Source organism: Peromyscus maniculatus, chromosome 15, assembly GCF_049852395.1.
Source record: "Peromyscus maniculatus bairdii isolate BWxNUB_F1_BW_parent chromosome 15, HU_Pman_BW_mat_3.1, whole genome shotgun sequence".
Lineage (NCBI taxonomy): Eukaryota > Metazoa > Chordata > Mammalia > Rodentia > Cricetidae > Peromyscus > Peromyscus maniculatus.
The window spans coordinates 74,108,582-74,130,264 of record NC_134866.1 but is presented as its reverse complement, the minus strand read 5'-3'; the positions used below and the strand labels follow the sequence as shown (position 1 = coordinate 74,130,264).

Sequence of the window (21,683 nt, the reverse complement as noted above, 5' to 3'; positions counted from 1 at the left end):
ATAGAAGAAAACTTTCCTAACCTAAAGAAAGAAATACCTATGAAGATACAAGAAGCTTACAGAACACCGAATAGGCTGGATCCAAAAAAAAAGTCCCCTCGCCACATAATAATCAAAACACTAAACACACAGAACAAAGAAAAAATATTAAGAGCCGCAAAGGAAAAAGACCAAGTAACATATAAAGGTAAACCCATCAGAATAACACCAGACTACTCAATAGAGACTATGAAAGATAGAAGATCATGGACAAATCTCATGCAGACACTAAGAGACCACGGATGCCAACCCAGAATATTATACCCAGCAAAACTCTTAATCACCATAGGCGGAGTAAACAAAATATTCCAGGATAAAACCAGATTTAATCAATACCTGTCTACAAACCCAGCCCTACAGAAAGCACTAGAAGGGAAAATTCAACCCAAAGAAGCTAAACACATCCAAGAAAAATCAAGCAATAGATAATCCCACACCAACATACACCACAGAAGGACAACACAACACAACCACAAAAAAAAACAGGAATTAACAATCACTGGTCATTAATATCCATCAATATCAATAGTCTCAACTCACCTATAAAAAGACATAGGCTAACAGAATGGATAAGAAAACAGAACCCATCCATCTGCTGCATATAAGAAACATACCTTAACTTCAAAGATAGACACTACCTCCAAGTAAAGGGCTGGGAAAAGGCTTTCCAAGCAAATGGACCTAAGAAACAAGCTGGTGTAGCTATCCTAATATCTAGAGAAAAAGGATGTTTCAAAAGAGAAGAAGTCTTGTAGCAATGCCTCAGTGGTCCAGGTAACTACCAGAACTCGGAAATCCGTGACGGAGACTAAGGCAGCAGAGATCTAGAGTGGAGTGCTGAGTTCTGGCAAACAGCTGCATCTTTCTTCCAGTAAGTACCTGAACAGGGCTGATGTGAATTATGTACAGTCCAGATTTCAAGAATCATACTCTCTCAGGGATCTCCACAAACTAGTGGGTGTCCTCCCTCGCTGCCCCTGTGAGACAGTCTCTGTACGGGAGGGGCCTCACGTGACTTTGTCTCTGGTGTTCCTCAGGGGACACCTGTGTGAGAAACTGTATGCTCCAGAACCAGCTCTCGTGTCCTTTGGCCAATGCCGGAGTGTGAAATAGTCCAACGTGGGAAACAAAAGATGATCCCAATTGGGAATCGTGACATTTTTTTTTTTTTTTTTTTGGATGATGGTCATGTTCTGTTTTGAAATAACCTCTGTGTATTTCATTTATTTTCTTTTACCTGGCGATCTCTGAGCAGGCTTCAGATTTTGACAGTTGATGAAAGATACGACAAGCATTAATGTGTGGGTGAAAAGCTTGGTGAAATTCTGAGTGAAGTTTTAGTTAAAGTTGGTTGAACTTGGGATTGACTGGGAGGCCAAAGATTTAAAAAGCAGAAGATTCTCTCAAGACACAAGTTGTGTGATAATAGTGTGTTTTGTGTGTGTGAATGAGAATTTGTAAATGTTGAATTCTAGGCTTCGACAATCATTGTCAGTGCAGATCAAGCTGCAAGTATTTATGTTTTAAAACTTAAATTATAAAGCTAGTTACGTCTTTCTAACAACTAGTTTTAATGTTTATGAGCATATTTTACCTACATTACCTTTTCAGGATGTTGAGAAAGATGCATCACAAGCACAGGCTGGAGGCTGGGGGCTAGATGGTTTTGAGGAAGAGGTCTTGGCGGACTCTTTCATAGAGCAAAGGGAAGCAATGCCTTCTGGGAAATGAGCTAAGTTTTAATCTAGTCTTTAAGATTAGAAGTCAAAAACAAAAATATTAAGGAAAGGAAAACCTAATTGATCTTTGAAGTATTGTTATGTGGAATTGAGTGGGACTTTTGAGGCCTTTCTTCCAGAAAACAAGGACTTGGTTGTCAGGCCTATATTAGGCCTAAACCTTGGTGCCATGTAGTTGTACTTAAATCATTTCAATGGAAAGTGTCTTAGTGATTGGAACTTCTAGTGCAGTTTGGAGTTCTCCCATTTGAAAAATGTGATATTTGCATGGGATTGTTTGAATCTTGTTTTCTAGTCCCTCCCCATCACCACCCTCATAGTCTGAAGATAGATTTTTCTCTTGATAAAGGAACAAAAAAAGTGAACATCTTGTTTGTAAATAGGTATCTAGTAACTAGTGGTAAACTTGAAATGGTAGAATTCTTTAAAGCCTAATTCTAGGTAGCCTTAAGAAAATGTATCTTAATTATTTTTGAACCTGTATTCACCTTGTTTTTTTTCAAATATCTTAAGTTATATTTTCTTTTTTAGAGCTGCTTCTTATTTGGGGCTACTTTTTTTTTTTTAATTGAGGCGTAATTCATAAAAGGGTATATTGTTTTGATGAGACTTTTTACAACTGTGGCTGGATGTCTTTCTTTAGTCTTCCAAGAAGGGCCATTTTACTTTTTTAGAGTTACTTTTTAAAGTCATGAGGTCAACAACTTGGACTACTATGCATGTAAGTGCTAATGCAAATTAAAACCCAAGTTGACCTCCAGCAGCAGTTCATTCTATGTTGACAGTGAGAGAACACTTTGCCTGTTAGGATACTGTTACTCGTGGACTGAAATGCTGAAGAAACCCCTCCCCCTATTTTGTTTTTTGCAAAAATCAAGGTATATTCTAGGGTTTCCTGGTTGACCTCAACAGATAAACTGAGATGATAGTCTTAGTTCAGAAATGATCTGAATGTAGATTTACAGTCTATGTGTACAGCTGGCTAAGTGAGATCGCTTTCACAGTTCTGCATGTATCCCATCGGCTCCCCATTAGTCACTGAACTCTTAAAACTGGTATTGTAACATTATCACAATGTTTTGCGCCAATTTTATAAACTTTACAGTGCAATATGTGTTCCTTTTCTGAGGCAAACCAAAGGTATATTTCTCAAGGTTCTGCTGCTAACAGCAGCGTTGATGGAGAATTTTTTATACATTTGTAATAGATAGAAATAAACCAGAAAAAAAAAAAGAAGGAAAAAAAGTGGTGGAGGAAAAGGTGAACACTGCAAGAATACTCAAAAGGGCTGAGAGTTGCAAACGCCAAGAATGGCTTTGCATAGTAAATGGAATAGAACAGCTCTGAACTATAGCTTACTTTTCCTGGTTTGGTCTGACAGAATGATTGAATGCTTTTATACAAAAATCAGAGCCTTAAAAACAAGGATTTGGTGAGATTGTAAAATGGTGAGCCACTTTGGCAAAACAGTTTGGTGGTTGGTCAAAATGCAAAACATTGTTACTCTGTTACTCAACAATTCTACCCTTAGGAATATATCCTCAAACTACTGAAAATGTGCACCTATGAAACATGTACATGAAAGTTTACAGCAGTGTGTTGCTAATAGTAAAAAAGTTAAAACAACTCAAATAGCTATCAAATACTGGAGAGAAATAAAATGTGGCTTATTCATACAATAGAATATTATTAAGACATAAAAATGAATGAGAAACTGACAGATTGAATGACTTTGGTGAACCTTCATAATTTCATTTGTAGATCTTTCCATTTCTAATTTATAAATACATTTGGGGTTATAAATTATAAATGTACTGCCTCCTGTCAACATTGTATACTTCTATTTGATGATTTCTGTGTCAAACATTATATGGAAATGTTTCCAAGTATTTTCTGTATTAACTGTGAATGAATAGAAAAAAAATTGCCTGTGATGGAAAAAAAAATCATTTGTCTTGAAAGTTGCTAGCATGAAGTGTAGACAAAATTCTAAACAGTCTTATTAAGTAAGAAACACAGAGCCAAATACAGAGAAAATAGCCAAAGAGATCAGAGCAATAGCCACAACTAGCTTTAGCTTACCACCAGCAGTAGTTTCCCCCCCCCCCCCCCCCCCCCCCCCCGAGAGAGACTTTCTTCCAGTCTGACTTGTTTTTTTATTGCCTTTCTGTTCTGCCATATCATTGGCTCTAAACCCAACCGCACGACTTCCTCGTCACTGCTTGTCTATACAGACCTCCAGGTCTCTATGGTTGGTACTAGGATTAAAGGTTCGTGTCACCATGCTTAGCTGTGTCCTTGACCACACAGAGACTCTGCCTGCCATGTGATCAGGATTAAGGGTGTGTGCTACCACCACCAGACTTCTATTTATGGCTCACTTTGACCTCTGATGTCCAGGCAACTTTATTTATTAACATACAAATAAAATCACATTTCAGCACAAATAAAATATCACCATAATGAAGAATTAATCACTTTCATAAACCGAATGAGTGTAAATAAACAGAATCAATAATGAAGGACAAGTCCTCCAGGAGAGAGAAGTGGTTGGAAGCTGCCTGGACTAGGGAACATCAGTATGTCACTGGGCCCACAAGTTTCAAAAGAGCCAACGTCAGTGGTATTCCCAGTAACTGGGAAAACACACCAAGGCAAATTCCAAATATCTCAATGATTCTCAAAGGGATTCAGGAAGTATGTTCTAGTAGGATTGTTGCCAGAGGGGTTTCAGTTCAGTCACTGTTGTTCTCAACTGTTGACATAGTTGAAAACTAACCCGGATCCTCTGATGTCCCCTGTGTATTCTCTGGAGGTGTTAGGACACATCTAAGATGAGGAACACGAGCCTGAGAGTTCATCTTCTGAAGATTTGCAGCTCAAGGAGCAGCTAGAGTATCCAATGGCGTCCTTTCTGCTGAGGCTGAGTGAGTTTTTGATTGTGTGTCTTTTCCAGTTGCAAAACCACTCGGGCTTTGCTCCACCTTCATTTAGTTTTTCCTCTCCTGGGAAGAGTTTTTTCCTCCCCTGGAAGGACTCTGTAGCCAGTTCTGAATTTTAGCTACTATTTTTAAAACTCTCTTGCAGCAGTGTGTAATGTTTCCTTTGGGGAGATGGTTGGTAAGGGCTTTGTTCACTTTAACAGAATTCCCAGTAATTGTTTTATAAGGAGATAATTGATGTTTTCCATCGGGATAGACCTGAGGCTGAAGAGGTCTAGAGGCAGGTCTTTGGCAAAGAAAGACAAAAACTTCAATCACTTTGACACTGTGTGTGTGTGTGTGTGTGTGTGTGTGTGTGTGTGTGTGTGTGTGTGTGTCTGTGTCTATGTACTTGCTGTGGGTGTGGAGGCTAGAGTTCAATGCTGGGTGTTTTTTTTCACTTGCTCTCCACTGAGCCTGGGGGTCACCAACTTTAGTGAGACTGGCTAGCAAGCAGGCCTCTGGGATCTTCCTGTCTCCCCATCCCCAGTGTTAAGATTACACAGAGCACACACTCACACGTGGCCTTTCGTGTGGGTCCTAGAGTTTCAAACTCAGGTCTTCATGCATGTGTGGCAAGAACTTTATCAACTGAGCTGCCCGTCCATCCCCCACCTCATAGTCATTCCTGCTGAGCTCCTGGCCTGGTTCCAGAGAGCAGCACCTAGCCCTCATCCTTCCTTTGTTCAACCACACCTTTTGTTCCTCTTACCTTTTGTTTCTCTTATCGCCCTATGTGAATCTTGTCTGAGAGTGGAGGATCAGAGAGTCCACCAAGGATCAAAGGACTGTGCAAAACTTGGTCCAGGAAACCCAGAAAAACAGGTACCTGATAAATCAAGTAATTTGCACTTGGCATTTGGTCTCTGGGAACTCCTTTTAGGTTGCTTGGAAGGTACGGGAATTAATTGGTTAAACTGTAATGGAAAGAAATAAAAATGCCCTAGGCAAAGGGAAAGTGCTTCAGTCCTTCGAGGCTGCACCCCTCCTGCAGCCAGGAAAGACTAGATCCATTCTTAAGATGCCTCTGAGTCTGCATTCCACGGACCCGCGTGAACCCATACAGCCCATGTCGCAACACACAGTTACACCACCTCACTATTTATATTGATATAATTTTCCAAACTCTCATTAATTTCTTATACATTAGAGATTTCATGATTTAACTTATATGGCTTTATTATTATTATTATTATTATTATTATTATTATTATTATTTTAAGGCAGGGTCTCATTATGTAGCCCTGGCTGACCTGGAATTCACTGTATAGACCACTCTGGTCTTATGTTAACAGAGATCTGATAGCCTCTGCTTCCTGAATGCTGGGATTAAAGGTCTGTTTGGCCATAGGTACTTTTAAATTCCAATTAAGGTAGACTTCCCATTTATCATCTTTTGTTCTGTTGCCTAAGACTTCTAGTTTAACACTCCTCCCCCAGATTAAGAATATAAAATGTTCTCAATATTTACAGATGCTTGCAGGTTGGGTTACCATAGTTATCAAACACAGAACCAGCTGGAGTACCAAATGGCATTTTTTTTTTTCTTTTCCAAACATTTCCTTCTCACTTGAATTTTTTTCTCACTGCAGTGTTGTGTGTTTCCTCTACTGGAAATTGCAAACCTCTAAGCCGGCTGGAGCGGGGAACCGGGTTTGAGATCAGGTTTATGTGCTGTCTGCAGAAGCAGCTCTTTTGTCTCACCCCCCAGCGGCTCCCTCCCGCTGTGCATCAGGTGAATCAGGCATGCTCAGAGGATCATGAAGAGTGCATGACACAGGTGTTCATCATGTACCATGTGTGCCTTCCCAGCTGAGCCCACATGGTTCCTTCTCACCCAGGAAGAGGCTATGTGTTCTCGGGCTCCCCAGCAATGTTGCTGCTCATCTTAAAGAGTCTCCCCTGACACCACCACCCTCCCGGGTTGCAGGAAGCAAATGCCTCTGATCATCGGCATTTTGTCATCAGGTGCTCCTAGAAGTTCTAAAATAAACTAAGGTTGCAATGAGCAGAAAAGAGAAGACAGGGAAAAAAAAATCCAGTTAGATACCAGAGGAATGGAGTGGGGAAGGACCAAATGCTAGCAAACACATGATCTGAAGCAAAGAAGAGGATAGCCACTAACTACCTCAGAATAAATCAACAAAGCATGGACCGATCCAAAGGGACAGTCTGCACCCCAAGAGAACTCAGCAACATTCATCCATGGAGGCGGCAGAGACAGAGAAACACGAAGCTGTGCTGGAGTCTGGCACCAATCCTATTGGCTCTGGTGGGAATAGTAGAGTATCCTTGGGGTCCCACATGGGGCGCCAATATGCCTGTGCAAAAGAAAAGCTCTCACCTCAAAGGGAGTAAGAGGTAATTTATTTTAGCCAAATATGAGTGACCATAGTCCAAGAATATAGATTGTTGTCTTGCATGGCATGTTTCAATGTAGAAACAGTTACATGAACTTTTAATTGGCAGAGTTAAAAAAAAAAATCATAAATCAAGACCTTTCCCAAATACATTGGTGGGAACTACAGGTACATAGATGGGTTGTAGAAAAGGGTAAGTCTCTGCTCTAAGTTTTAGATGTTATATAATGACATTCTTAGCTTTGGGGTTGGTGGAAGCTAGTGGTCTGCTAAAAATACATAGAAAAGGTTTTCCTGATAATTAAGGGGATGGAGAGATTGCTCAGTGGTTAAGAGTATGTATTGCTCTTACAGAGGACCCAAATTAAGTTCCTAGCACCCACATCGAATGGTTCATAACCATTCCAGGGGATCCAATGCCTCTGGCCTCTCCAGGTACCTGCACCCATGTGCACATATCCCCCATACAGAGATGCATGATTAAAAATAAAATAAATCCTACCTGATAATAAAAAAGGTTGTAGGTCATATGTAGAGGTGAACAATGAAAGATTATTAAAGAAACTAAAGACAGGCCAAGATCATTTTGGCTGCATAAGATAATGTTGGCTGCTTATCTGTAACATTCAATTCTCTACAATGGAAGTTCTGATGAGATAACCAGCCACTGAAGAATCTTTAACACAGGTAAGTGTTTCTTCGGGGCAGGCCGTAGGAAGTTCAGTTCACAAAGTACAAGGACTTGCCCAAGGTCATCCAGGTGCTCCTCCACAAAGGACTAAAGAGTCACATTTGTCTGTGAAGATTACATCACCAAAAGTATGGCCCATGTCCTGACATCACTCAGAGTGAGAGACCTTGGAACACTCGGCCCAAAATGGAATGTCTCCATCAAATCCCTCCCCTCAGGGCTCAGGGAAGCCTGAAGAAGAGGAGGTGGGAAGAGTAAGAGCCAGAGGGCTGGAGGACGCCAGTAGAACAAGTCCTACATCAAAGAGAGAAGCTCCTATGACCTCGCAGAGACGGGAGCAGCAAGCTCAGAGCCTGCACGGTCTGCACCAGGCCCTATGGGTTACCGTTTAGTGCTTTTGTGGGATTCCTGAGTGTGCGAATAAGTGGGTCTCTGATTCTTATGACTTTTCTTGGGCACCTTTCTGTCTGTTGGTCTGTCTTGTCCAATTTTGATGTGAGAGTTTTTGTTTCATCTTATTATATTTTATTTTGTTATATTTTTAAAAAATGAATGAATGATTGATTGATTGAAAACCAAGTCACTAGGGTAGAGGTTAACAATTGAATTGTCATTTATACCTGCTGAGAGAGGGAAAATCCATTTTCTCCAATGGAGTGAAACTGGGTGTATCAACCACTCCAGGGCAGATCTCATGCTCAGGAATAGTTGAACAACATATAATGGACTCCATAGATTTTTTTCCCTCTTTCCCTCTCTGCCCCCCATTTCTCCCCGTGTGTGTGTGTGTGTGTGTGTGTGTGTGTGTGTGTGTGTGTGTGTGTGTGTGTTTGGTGTTTTATTAATCCATTTATTTATTTATTGGCTTTGGGGATCTTGTTGTACTTGGTTTTTGTTTGTTTTTTGAGAAAGAACTTGAAGTTGGGTGGGAAGGGACGGGGAGAGGATTTGGAAGGACTCGGGGAAGGGAAGAATATGATCAAAATATATTTAAATTTAAAAATTGTTCTAAATGAGAAAAATATTAAGAAGATAATTTAAAACAGAAAGTATGGCTCCTCCCAGCCCTCCCTACAAACCTCTTCTTTGTCAGCAGCAGCTTTCAGCTCCCCTCTCCCATCCCTCCTCACCACGAACCCATCCCACACTCCTCCCAAACCCAGTGTCCATGGTGTGGGATAGCCAGCTACAGGATCTAATGGGGTTGTTTGTGTAACGTTTAAAATGCCGTTATCTGGGTGGTTTCCATCCTTTTCATTCATTGAAATGGCAGAGATTTGGCTTTGGGTGTTCCACGCCTGCTGGGACTGAAGGAAGACCATCTGACTTGGCCTCCCAGGGGAGCAATAGATTTCAGTCATGATCAAGAGTTAGCCAAGAACGTCATGGCTGTGATAATTAACAGGCAAGAGTGTCTCCCTGTGCCCTGGCTACAATGGGCAAAAGTGTGGCAGTTTGTAGATATCGCACAAATGGTTTCCTCTGATGTTCTAGACGATGACACTGACTCCATCATCTAGCGTCTCAGGAGTCACTGGGTGGGCTTCATTGCCACACCTTCTCTGGATAAACAGTGGCTGTCTTGAACTTCCTGTTGAAATCTTAAACCACCATGGCTAATGGGGAGGAAAAAAAAGTGTTTCCTATGAGGAAACCCCTGCAGGCCTCCATTGACCAAAGGCTCCAAGGGGAGTTTATATTTGGCATTACTTCTTGAGTTTCAGTATAATTGCAGATCCCCTGGGCATCCTGCTGACACTATCGAGTTTGATATCAGGTGGGCTCTGAGAGTCTGAATATCCCACAAGCCCTAGGAACGCTCTGCTAAGGTGGCGAGAAACCCCAGAGCATACTGAACTATGTAAGGAGGAAGGTTGCCTTCCCATGCTGCTTTTGGGCTGGTGGATTGTTGTTGCTTTTCTTTGAGTCTTGAGCTAGATAAACACCACATCCCTCTATTTCCCCCTCATCACTTGGGAGCAGCCTCGGAAGGAGCAAGCTGTAACTTGTGAACAGGAGACGCATTAATAAAATGAAGCTCCAGAGAGAGGATCCAAGGCCAGCCTGTTGCCATGGCGCCAGATTAATGACACTGAGCTGGAAGAGTGATTCTCTCTGGAGTAGTTATCAACTGACACTATCTTAATTACACATTGAAACAAGCGCCTGCTCCCAGCAAACAATTGTTTCCTGATCGATAACCCAGTCTTGTTAAGCATGCTCACTGGCCATTTATAATAAAACCTTTGATGTGCTTGTCCTGAGAAGGAGACTACCTCAGCAGCCTTCTCTGCTTATCGGCATCCCAACCACGCTTCACCCAAAGCTTCCTTCTTAACTCTTCTGAGTGGCACAAAGCTCATTATTTTAACCCAAACAATGTTGGGAACTCTTGGTTGTCGATAAGGACACACTTGTTATCTTCTAGTGATTTGTTTTATGCCCGTGTTAGACCCCAACTTGGGGTGGGGTGGGGGGGCTGTCCCAAGAGCTCTGAGTATTTTGACATTGGATTTCTGTCATTGCCCATGAGAAATGGTCTAAGGGGACAGCGCCACCTCACTTCCCCTTTTGGTCCTCTTCCCTATCCCCTGTGACACCACCACATCAACTTGGAAATGTCATTGATGAGCATAGGCTATGACCTTGTGTGGAGACAGAATCCTTACAGATGTGGTTCCGGGTTAGGATGAAACCTGAATCCAATCTCTAGTGTCCCGACGACGAGAGGAAAATGAGACCGTGAGAACCACTGTGGGAGGACAATGAGCAGGCAAACTATTGGGCATCCTGCCTCATTGAAGTTGCAGCAGCTCCAGCTCATGATGCCCCTCCCCCGCTCCAGGTTCTCCCCTACCCTCCTGCTCCAGAGAGCTCTTTAGTCCTTCCTGCACACAAGGACTCCCCTTTAACCTGCCCCAGCAAACGATCAAGCCCCGGCTGTCCCTCTACTCATGAACTGCTTCTCATTAAAAGTCCTGCTTGTATTCTCCACACATGTCTTGGTTCTGTTGCTTCTATGCAAAAAGACTGCTTTCAGCAACTGAACACAGCACACAGACCGGGAGGAGCCACGTGGGAGGCATGGGACAACCAGGCAGAGATCGGCAGGAGGCAGTGAGGAGCCAAGGAAAAGCAAGGACTCTCCGCAAAGCCTCAAAGGGAGCACTGACTCTGATTTCGGACTCTGCCTTCCAGACTCATGGGAGAATCCACTTCCATGCTACCCAGCCACCCAAATGGCTGTGTTTTGTTAGCCCAAAGAAACAAGTGTGATGGATGAGGGGAACTACAGGAACTGTCAGTGTGAGTTGAGGAGTTCAAATGACTACCTTCTCCCTGTCTAAAGAAAAAAAAAAATCCTTCTGCGTTAAGCCCTCAGAGAGCAACTCCAATTTCCTCTCCTCAAGACTCCAGTCAAAGCCTTAAACAGCCACGGCTTAAATCCCTCCCGACCTCTCTTTGTTTTCTGCATCAGAAAGTTAAGCCTTCGTTCCTCTGGATGACGCTCAGAAGAATCTCAAATCACATCATCAGTTTCTCAGTTCACCAGAGGATGTCTGCAGGGACATGGAGCTGAATGATGGATGTCTGGGATGATGTTATGACGTCAGAAGCGAGGTGGGTAGGAGGGTCTCGGGAGAAATTCATGAGGATGAGGTCACCTTCTATAAATAAGGCCTTCCTCGCCTGTCTGTTCTATGCTCCAATCATCTATCTTGTTTAAATCTTTTTCTTAGTCATCTTTCCCTCCCTCAGAACTTTGGATAAGAACCCTCTTACGTTTGAGATGTCACCAAATATTTAATTGAATAACTGAAATCACTCAGACCTCATATCTGCATGCTCTAGCTGAACACCACCCAAATCCTAAAATAATTGTTGTAAGCAGGAACTACATGAATCTGTATTCTTAAAACTATCCTTAAATAGATTAAAACCGAGGTGATCATTAAGATGTAAATTGAACTTCCATGAAGTCTTCCCTTAGAGGGAGCCCCTCTCATACATGCCTAAGGATGACCCCCCCATCTACAGCACCTCCTAGTGGGACCCCAATCTCTGTGGCCCACCCCTTAGAGTGGGCACCGGGTGGCTGGCGTTGCTTGGGGCAAACACTGCAAAGGACACCCAGAAGTCTTTTCTCCCTGGAGCCTGACCCAGTCCTCTGCCTGGTCAAAGTAGGACAGTAAGTTTGGGTAAATTAGTAGATCTGACATCACAGATCTGGCTGGGATTTATTCTAAACATGAATGACACTTTGCAAAGCCAAGCTTTAACTGCGGAGCGATGGAGAAGAAGACCAATGGCTTCCATACAGCCAGAGCTGTACTGAGAACCCAAGCCCACTGGGAACACTTCTCCTTTGGGGATGAGGAAACCAAGGCATGGACTACAGCCAGGCAGCGCTGGGACTTGAAGTTCGGTGCCAGGGTGTTAGTTTCTGTGCCACTCTGCCTCTCCATGGGCTTGTTAGATTTTTCTTTTTCTTGTGTAATGAATCAACCTTTTATAGCCTTGCCCATTTTTACTTGAGGCTAACTTGTCCTGCATCCCTTCCTAGCTCATTGGATAAACTTATTTGTAATGGTCAGGCGTGGTGGTGTGCACTTTTAATTCCAACATTTGGGAGGCAGAAGTAGGTGGATCACTGTGAGTTTGAGACCAGCTGGATCTACATAGTGAGTTTCAGGCCAGTTAGGGCTGCACAGTGAGATTCTGCCTCAAAACAAGACAAAATTAAACAAAACAAAACAAAACAAAACAAAAAACAAATAAAAACAAACAAGCAAAAAATGAAACCACTTATTCATAAAACTTTTCTTTAAGGGGCTAGAGAGATGGCTCAGATTTTAAGAGCACTGGCTGTTCTTCCAGAGGTCCTGAGTTCAGTTCCCAGCAACCACATGGTGGCTCACAACCATCTATAATGAGATCTGGTGCTCTCTTCTGCTGGGCAGAACACTGTATACATAATAAACAAATACATCTTAAAAAAAAAAAAAACCTTCCTTTAAAACCCTCTACTCTGACATGAATGTGGGGAACTAAGGGTTTAACTCAGGTAACTTGCCTAACCTGGGTTTGAAATTAGAAAAATAAAACAAGCAAAGATTTTAATTATTATGTGACTCAATGTCAACAAAATAGACACTCAACCTCTGATTACTGTCAAACTAAGATTTCTGAGGTGAATTCCAGGGCTATCAATGCTCTCAAATAGCATATTTTGTCAATATATGGGACCCGGGAAAGCAGAGGAGGGGAGATAAGATCACTGAGGTAGTGGCTGGCCCAGAGACTTCTGACAGGATGGTCTGTGGGTGCTCAAGCAGAGGGTCCCTTCCTGGAACCTCCGTGTCTCTGTCTTCAGAACACAAACATTGAGTCACAAGGTGGCTGACCTTCTTCCGGGCTGCCCCACACATCTCAGCTTGCACCTGACTCATGGGAGGTTCTGGAAGGTTCTTGAAGTCAACACGAAGGACAAACATGGCAATCAAGAGGGGCACAGTTACGTAGTGACGAAGCAAAATTTGACCGACAAGGTTTAACTGAAGGACTTTTCACAATGCCCAAACAGATGAATGACATGGCCCTCCGTGTAACAAGTGAAACAAGTACTAATAAGGACTGATACTACTTGGGTATAGTGTGTGCCCAAGGAAGTTTGGTTCCTAGTGTGGCAGTTTAGAGGTGGTGGGATCTTTGAGAATTGGAACCTATTAAGATGCCCCAGGGGTACTGTCTTAGGAATACTGAGGTAGTTCTTGTGGGACCCGGAGTGGTCCCCATAAGAAGGCTTTTAGTAGATAAAAACAAAAGCGCTAAGCTGGGCTCCTCCCTAGCTCTTTAGCTTCCTGTCCAGTACTGTGATCTCTCTTATATGCACTTCCGCCACTGTGGTGATGTCTGCCATGAGGTCCTCACCAGAGCTGAGTGCTAAACAAACCTCTTCTCTTTATAAACTTACTCCCACCTCAGGTATTTCATTATAGTAACAGATTAATGGAAGGACAAAACCCACAGGCATCCCTTTGTCAATGACCTTGGGAGTCCTAGTTTTTCATCTGTGTGTGCACTCAGATGGCACACTCCTCCCACCTCTAGTCAGCTTCAAAGGTGACTCTAGTGACTCTAGATGTGTTCTCCAGACTGAAATTGTTCTCCCTACTCATCTCATTTGAATATTTGTTTACATATCTGCTGTCATTCAAGTTCACCTGGAAACCTGGATTTTTCAACTCAATTACTTTCTTTCAGGATATTTTCCATGGGTTTTGTTGTTGTTTGTTTTTTGGTTTTTGAAGATTTGTTTATTTATTATGTATACAGTGTTCTGCCTGCATATATCTCTTCAGGCCAGAAGAGGGTACCAGATCTCATTGTAGATGGCTGTGAGCCACCATGTGGTTGCTGGGAATTGAACTCAGGATCTCTGGAAGAGCAGCCAGTGCTCTTAACATCTGAGCCATCTACAAGAATACAACTGATACAAATATCAATCCAGCCCGATATTTTCCATGTTTAATCATCTTCTCTACATTGTTTATTAAATATTTTGAATCTCTGAAGAAGAGAGACCATATTTTACATCTTTTCATGTACTTTTTAATAACCAGAAAATGATACGTACACATTATGTTCAGCCTGAAATAAACCCTCAGTATGATGCATGAGAACTTTAAAAGTATAAACAAACAAACAAACAAATAAATATTTGAAGGAGGTGGGGTTGGCTCCATTGAAGAAGCACTCTCCAAGCAAGCCTGAGGATCCAAGTTCAATCCCTAGAACCTATGTAAAAATTCCAGGCATGGTGCCATGCATTTGTGACCCCAGAAACAGAACTATGGAGACAGACAGATCTCTGGGCTAGGTGGCCAGTCAGTCTGGCCTAAGGCCAGTGAGGGAACCTGTTTCAAAACACAAGGTGGGTGGTGCTTAAGGAGGAACAACACCCAAGATGAATTCTGGTCTCCACACACATGTGCACACACATGCATGCACACCCACTGCCTTAGCAAGAGTTTCCTTTGCTGTAATGAAAGACCAAGTCCAAAGCAACCTGAGGAGGAAAGGTTTTACTTGGCTTACACTTCTATATCATTGTTCATCATCAAAGGAAGTCAAGACAGGGACTCCAACATGGCAGGAACCTGGAGGCAGGAGCTGATCAGAAGCCATGGAGGAGTGCTGCTTACTAGTTTGCTCCTCATGGCTTGCTCAGCCTGCTTTCTTATAGAATCCAGGACAACCAGCCCCAGGGATGGCACCACCCATAATGGGCGAGGCCCTCCCCATCAATCATTAATTAAAGAAAATGCCCAAAAGGCTTGCCTGCAGCCTGATCTTATGGAGGCATTTTCTCAATTGAGGCTCCCTCCTCTCAGATGACTTTAGCTTGTGTCAAGTTGACATAAAACTACCCAGCACACTGAACATATGTGTGCCCTGCAAGGACATGCACACACAAATACACATAAAAAAAAAAAAGAAAAAAAGATTAAAAACAAAGCTGGAGGTGTAAACTCATGGTAGAGCACTTGCCTACAATGAGGAAGGCCTTGGGCTTGATACCCAGCACTGCAAAACATAGCAAATAAATAAATAACCAAATGACTTCCATTTGAAAAGAAATCACTGAATCACTGATGGAATTACAAGGCAATTCAGCTGGGAAAACAATCCAGTTTTCAAATAACCTTGTCCCAGAATTCTCTACTGCGTAAAGAATGTTTTGTTGTTGCCGTTTGCACATCGTAGGGGCAGAGTAAACTCACAGAAATGGATGAGCTGTCAGCACACCGCTTTCTTATCAGCTTGCAGAAAGAATCAGGCTGCTAGATAAGTAAAATGGGCAGACTTATTGTTAGTGCTTGGAAAGCGCAATGCACTCTGAGGGGTCTTGCACTCACAAAGCTTACCACTCCTTTATTCATGCTCTTTGTGTGTGTGTGTGTGTGTGTGTGTGTGTGTGTGTGTGTGTGCAGGTGTGTGTAAAGGCCAGAGGTTGAGGCCAGGTGTCTTTCTCTGTTATTCTCCATGTTTTTGTTTTGTTTTGTTTTTAGGACGATGGCTTTCACTGAGCCCAGAGTACCAACAGTTTTATAAGAACATCAAATAATGTCAGCTTCCCCAGCCCAGGCTGGCATTATTGCTTTCCTTGAAGAGGGGAGGAGCTCCCATTTTTCCAAGGCTAAGTTGTGCGACATTCTGCGACAACACATCGGCACTGGGCTCATTTCCGGGCTTGGCTGGCCAAGGTTCTGGGATCTATAACATCTCTGCTCCACCAGCACGGTGGTTACATTTGTGCAATATGCCTGCTTATTTGTTTGTTTGTTTATTATTTATTTTTTAAATGTGGGTACCAGGTATCAACTTCCAGGTCCTCGTGCTTCCTTGGCAAGCATTTTATCCCCTGACTTGTCCCCTCAGCTCTTCCTTCATGCTTTTATTGTATTCAACTTCATTCCATGAGCAGGAAAATTAAGTCCTTAATAAGCTGTGACAGTCCTTCTCCATATTGCACACACCCAGGAAATGAGCCCAGTGCCGATGTGTTGTCGCAGAATGTCGCACAACTTAGCCTTGGAAAAATGGGAGTTCCTCGCCTCTTCGAGGAAAGCAATAATGCCAGCCTGGCCTGGGCAAGCTGACATTATCTGATGTTCTTATAATACTGTTGGCATTCTGACACATTCATCAGTTAATCCCTGTAAATGCTCGTGCCCAGGAAAACATCCATCATCACCACCCCCATGACTTTTAATTGGTTGTGATGATTACCTATTCCCTTTGTGCCCCCCTCACCCCCACCCCCTTGGCTATGTGATCAAGCTCAGTGGTAGGAAAATTTGCAACAGGGTCTGAAACTGAGCAGCAAACAATGTTTCTACCTCCCGAAAACACTTGGATAAACAGGGCGGGACAGCAGAGTATGTTACTCTGAAACAGTTTGGCTCCTGCTGGATGGCTGCCCAGTAACTCAGTGATGAGAGCTCCATCTCATCAACAGGCACAGCCACTGTCCCTTGTTATTGCTTCTTTCTCTCCAGCTACTGGGCACCTGAACAGCTCCCAGATGGAGTCCTTGGAAAGGAACTACTCATTTTCCTGCTTCCCCCAAATTAGAGGCCAGGCTATATTGCTCTTACTATAACCTTGTTTTCTGTACATCCTTGCAGTGAAAAGTCCAGGAATATAGAAATATAAAATTGTAAACCTAAAAACAAAAACAAAAACAAAACCTGACAGTCATCAGCTCTAAAGGTTAACTTCTAACAATGGCTCTCTGTTTATAGCCAGCTCCTCTGTCAACAGCCAGGGGTTAACTTTTAACTCCCCTTGCCCCTTACAGCCAACAACTGACTGGACCAAAGTTAACTTTTAATACATGTTTCTATGTGACTTCTAGCATGCATCCCATGCCTGATGCTTTCCCCCCTACTATGAAGAAGGGGGCCAGAACCCTCCTCCATTGCCACAGCCTCAAAATCCAACTCTGGCTGTGGTCTCAGCTAGTTGATAAGCACTTTGTGCCCTGTGGTGTTATTTTTTTCTTCTTTCTTTTTTCTGGAATAAAGTTTGCTTCTGGTTTAATAGACTTGGGCGGTCTGTCCCCCATTATTGTGCGACCCCGGACCCCACAGCAGCCATCCACTAGCCATTATCCAGCTCCTTCCACTACACATGGAGTGGCTTACTTGATGTACTGATTCAAGCAATGACAATCATTTCCTCATGAAATATCACACAACACCTTCTATTTCATCTATTACATTGTGAGCTGATGACCACACATTACCAGACATCGGCCGGTGCATGGCCTGCTTCAATTATTTTGCCTCTAAAACTGTTCTAGAGCCTGAACATAAAGTTGGAAGCTGACCTAAATGGAAGACTGGACTTAGTTCTGCCTTTGGAGACCCTCAACTTAGTTTGAGTGTGGTGCTGAAGTTCCCTGTCCACAGGATCTGGTATCTTAAGTGTGTGCGTTAGCCACTATCTGTCACTGTGACAAAATGCCTGAGAAAACAACCGAAAAAGACAGAAGATATAATTTACCTCACAGTTTCAGGGTGCCACTTCTTGGTCATCTTGCTCCACTGCTGTGGGCCTAAGAAGAGGCAAGGCATCATGGGAGCGGGAAGAGCAGCTTGATCTACTGAGGTCGTCACTCCTGCAGCTGATCCCTTCCCAGCAGTCCCACCAGCAGGGACCAATACACGTGTCTTTGGGGAGAAGGCTTCACATCCAGAACGTAGCAGTGGGTGAATGGGCCACCTTCACCCTGGCACCCTGTTCTGTCATTCCGTGCCAGCTGTCACTCAGTCTCCCCACAGCATCTTGGTACTTTAGATGTACCAGTCTTTCTTTGACTTCATTCTGACCGATGCCTTCCGATTCTGTTTATGTGTGGGCTTCAGTTCCTACTAAGATTAAGATCCTTGACAGCCAAGAATTTGTTCCCTGTGTATGTAAGTCCCCTCAGGACACATAAAAGATCTGTGTGCACAGCAGACAGGCAATACACGTGTGCAGAGTGATTTGAGTGCATCATGAATTAATGGCTAATGTTGAGATTCCTCTAGTCCAAGATCCTAACAGGATCTTCTTCTCTGTCTTCATTTCATTCTTTAAAGTTTGATTACAGGATTAATGCAAATTTACTTTAAAAATCTATGAGTTTTATATAAGAAAAATTAAAGAGTAAAGGACCCAAATGTTTGAACCACACATAAAACTTGTCTATATCACGATAGTTATTTCTCTAGGTTATTCTCCATGCTTTTATAACACATGTAGAAATGGGACCATGCTAAGCTTTTGTGATCTGATTTTTAAAAATTGAAATAGGTAGGCTCAATGCCACTAAATAGAACAATGTATCCTGGTGTCTTTGTTTGAGGGCTGCAGAGAACCTTCCCTCCCACTTTTGTTATTTGTTAATTTTTGAATCAATGATCCCAGTAAAGATCTCTCTCCCCCTCCACCCACCTCCCTTCTGTATTTCATTCTAGGATTTCACATATCCCAAACTGCCTCCAACTCGTTATGCCGCAGGAGATGGATGACCTTTCACCTTGCTCCTTCTACCTCTACCTCCCAAGTCCTGGAATTACAGGTGTGGATAAAATTGAGAACAGCTGGGACGTGACACAGAGCAGCAATAATAGTGACTCAGACTTAGTGAATTAACTACTTTAAGGATGTGAAAGAAAAGCACCAGGTTTCTGATTGTCCTGTGCCCTGACATTATATAGACTTTGACATCAGATATGAGTACTCAGTGGATCCAGCTCTGAATCCGCCACTGAAATGACTGAATGAACCGCAGGCACTTCCGACAAGTGTGTCATAGAAAGAACTGTGATTCATCCACTCACAGTGAAATTAAATTCTAGAAATACGCTGCTGATTTCATTGCCATTAAAGAGATTGGAATATACAACATGAATGCTCTGTCTGTTACTTATGACTCAGTTCTAACATTTTTCTCAGTAGTTGAATAAAACCTTTACGGAACGATTAATCTGACATCTGGCATTCGATCATACTGGACACAAAAGTGTTGACATTTTCCCGTTTGTGGCTGAAAGAAACCTGTAAATGGGAAGGTCGTCATCTCATTGTTCCTTGCTACAGACCTAGGACATTTCCTAGGCTAACTTCTCAGGCACCATCCATCTCCCTTCATCCCAGCTCACATTAGTCAGCACGATGTTCAGATAAAATGACTCCTCTTACTCATGGAACAGTACAGGTTTTAAAATGACCTCGAAATATATGAATACTTTCAGTTGTAACCCCTGAGGAGTATTCTGATGAGGACTGTGATTCAAAGGCCATTTACTCAACAGACACATGATTGGAATCACAATTTGGAAAGGAAATCCTACTCAATAAATTTATTCACTCATTTATTCTTCCTTTCCTCCTCCTCCTCTGTTTTTGTTTTTGTTCTTTAAGAGACAGGTTCTCTCTATTATGTAGCCCTGGCTGTCCTAGAACTTGCTGTGTAGACCAAGGTGGCCTTGAACTCACAGAGATCCATTTGTTTCTGCCTCCAGAGTGCTGGGATTAAAGGCCACCAGGCCTGGCCCCACTCATTTAGTCTTTCAATGACTATTGATACCACACTTGACAAGCACTGTAGATACAAAAGTGACTCACTTGGAAGTGGTCCTTGCCTTGAGGAGTTTACCTTCTACCTCAAGGGTAGGCATGTGCTGCCTGCCACACAGCATTTGCCGTGGGTCCTCGCCCCTCACACAAGCATGCCCAGCTCAGAGCTTATCTTCCACAGATGACAGATGTGTCTTAGGAGAATGTGCTCAGACTGTACAAGTTCAAAAGATGTATCTAATGAAGCAACAGAGAATATCACCTGCAGTGTGCAGTGAGAGGACCGGGTGGCCAAAACAGGGCCATGACAGGCTCCCCCAGCAGCCCTGACACAGACCAGGCCTTAGTTTCCGTTCATTAGAATGGGTTGGAGCTGAGTAAACAGTTCTCAGGAAAACCACAACTTAGGGGCAACCAATAAGAAGCATCACCCCCCCCCCCAGCCTCCTGCTGGCTCAGCAGGCGTCCCAAGCCCCTTCTGCTGGCTCCACGGATGCCCCCCCCTTTCTGCTAGGTAAAGAAAACTTTCCCTACTGCCAAAAAGCCCCTAGACACTAGACCCCACCACCACCAATAGGCCGCTAACCACTACAGCCTCCCACCAATCAGCCCCCAGACTAATCTCTCCTCCACCAATCAGCACCAGATTAATCTCTCCTCCCTGAAATTCCCCTGTTTAAAACGAATTTCTTTGGGCTTCATTATTTGTTAAATTGCATACGTGACTGTTGGTCTTTCTTGGGGGCTCCTCTTGGACCCTAACAAGCAGAAGGTTGCCTGAGCATTACACAGTCTCAAAATATGGTACTTTATAGCCAACATGTTCAACATTCAAAGACATTGTCACTCGTGGTGACATCTAGGCCCGGCTGCTTCCGAGGACCTTGTCTGGGTCCGTAGTCTTCCTGCAACCGTGGCCTGTGTTGAAGTCTGAGGCTCATGTTGACACCAAAAGCCACCAGGAAGCCTGGAGTCTGGGCCTCAACATGTGGCCTTGTTGGTGTCTAAGGGCTGTGCCGCTGACAGAGCCACGCTGATCTGGGTGGTCTGTGCTGCCATCCGGAGCCATGATGTCCTCCGGGCCTGAACTGCAGCCAAGGGCCATATCCCTGGTCCTGCTGCAGCTGGATCTGTGTTGATGTCTGTGGCCCGTGTGACCACAGGGAGCCCTAGGAACTATGCTGAGCCAGCCCACCCTTCGTTGGCCCTGCCCCTCACTGGACACTGCAAGAAAGCGGGCCTTGCTCCTCATGGGAGAGCTGCTGCTCCACCCACCACCACTCAGGAGAGATGGCCCCACCCCTCCCCACGGGTGTGGGAGAACTGGTTCTGATGGCAGGGGGTTAGAAGAGCTGGGGGGCAGAAGAGGGGGGCAGTCCTAGTGGCTTGGACTGACCAGCTCAGCTACCACCCAGGCCCACATCCAGGGTCTTGGGTTGGCCCACCCTAACATCCACGCTGTCTATGCCCTAGTGGAGCACGTGAAGAGACTGTTCCTATGGAACCATAGCTGCAGGATCTCCATGACTCAGGGTGGCCAGGGGAAACCCGAGAGGAGTTTCTGTGAGAGCCCAGTTGATGATGGCATACCAGAAGCCAGAGGCCTTGAACCAGACCAATGACTCATTGCAATGAACCTTTGCACGTGAGGCTGATTGGACAAAGGGGTATACTGTGTGACACACCTCGGTTCCCAAAGCCACGAAGATGAATGAAGAGGTTGGAGAGGCCGGAAAGATGG

General features: G+C 43.7%; 1 long non-coding RNA gene across 1 annotated transcript; it reads left to right on the top strand.

The window, feature by feature from the left end:
• The first annotated feature begins 4,592 nt into the window (after positions 1 to 4,592).
• LOC143268776 (uncharacterized) lies at positions 4,593 to 19,268 on the top strand. Its single transcript, XR_013044906.1, has 2 exons — positions 4,593 to 4,705; positions 18,838 to 19,268. It is a non-coding gene; the product is annotated as an uncharacterized LOC143268776 (long non-coding RNA).
• Positions 19,269 to 21,683: the final 2,415 nt, after the last annotated feature.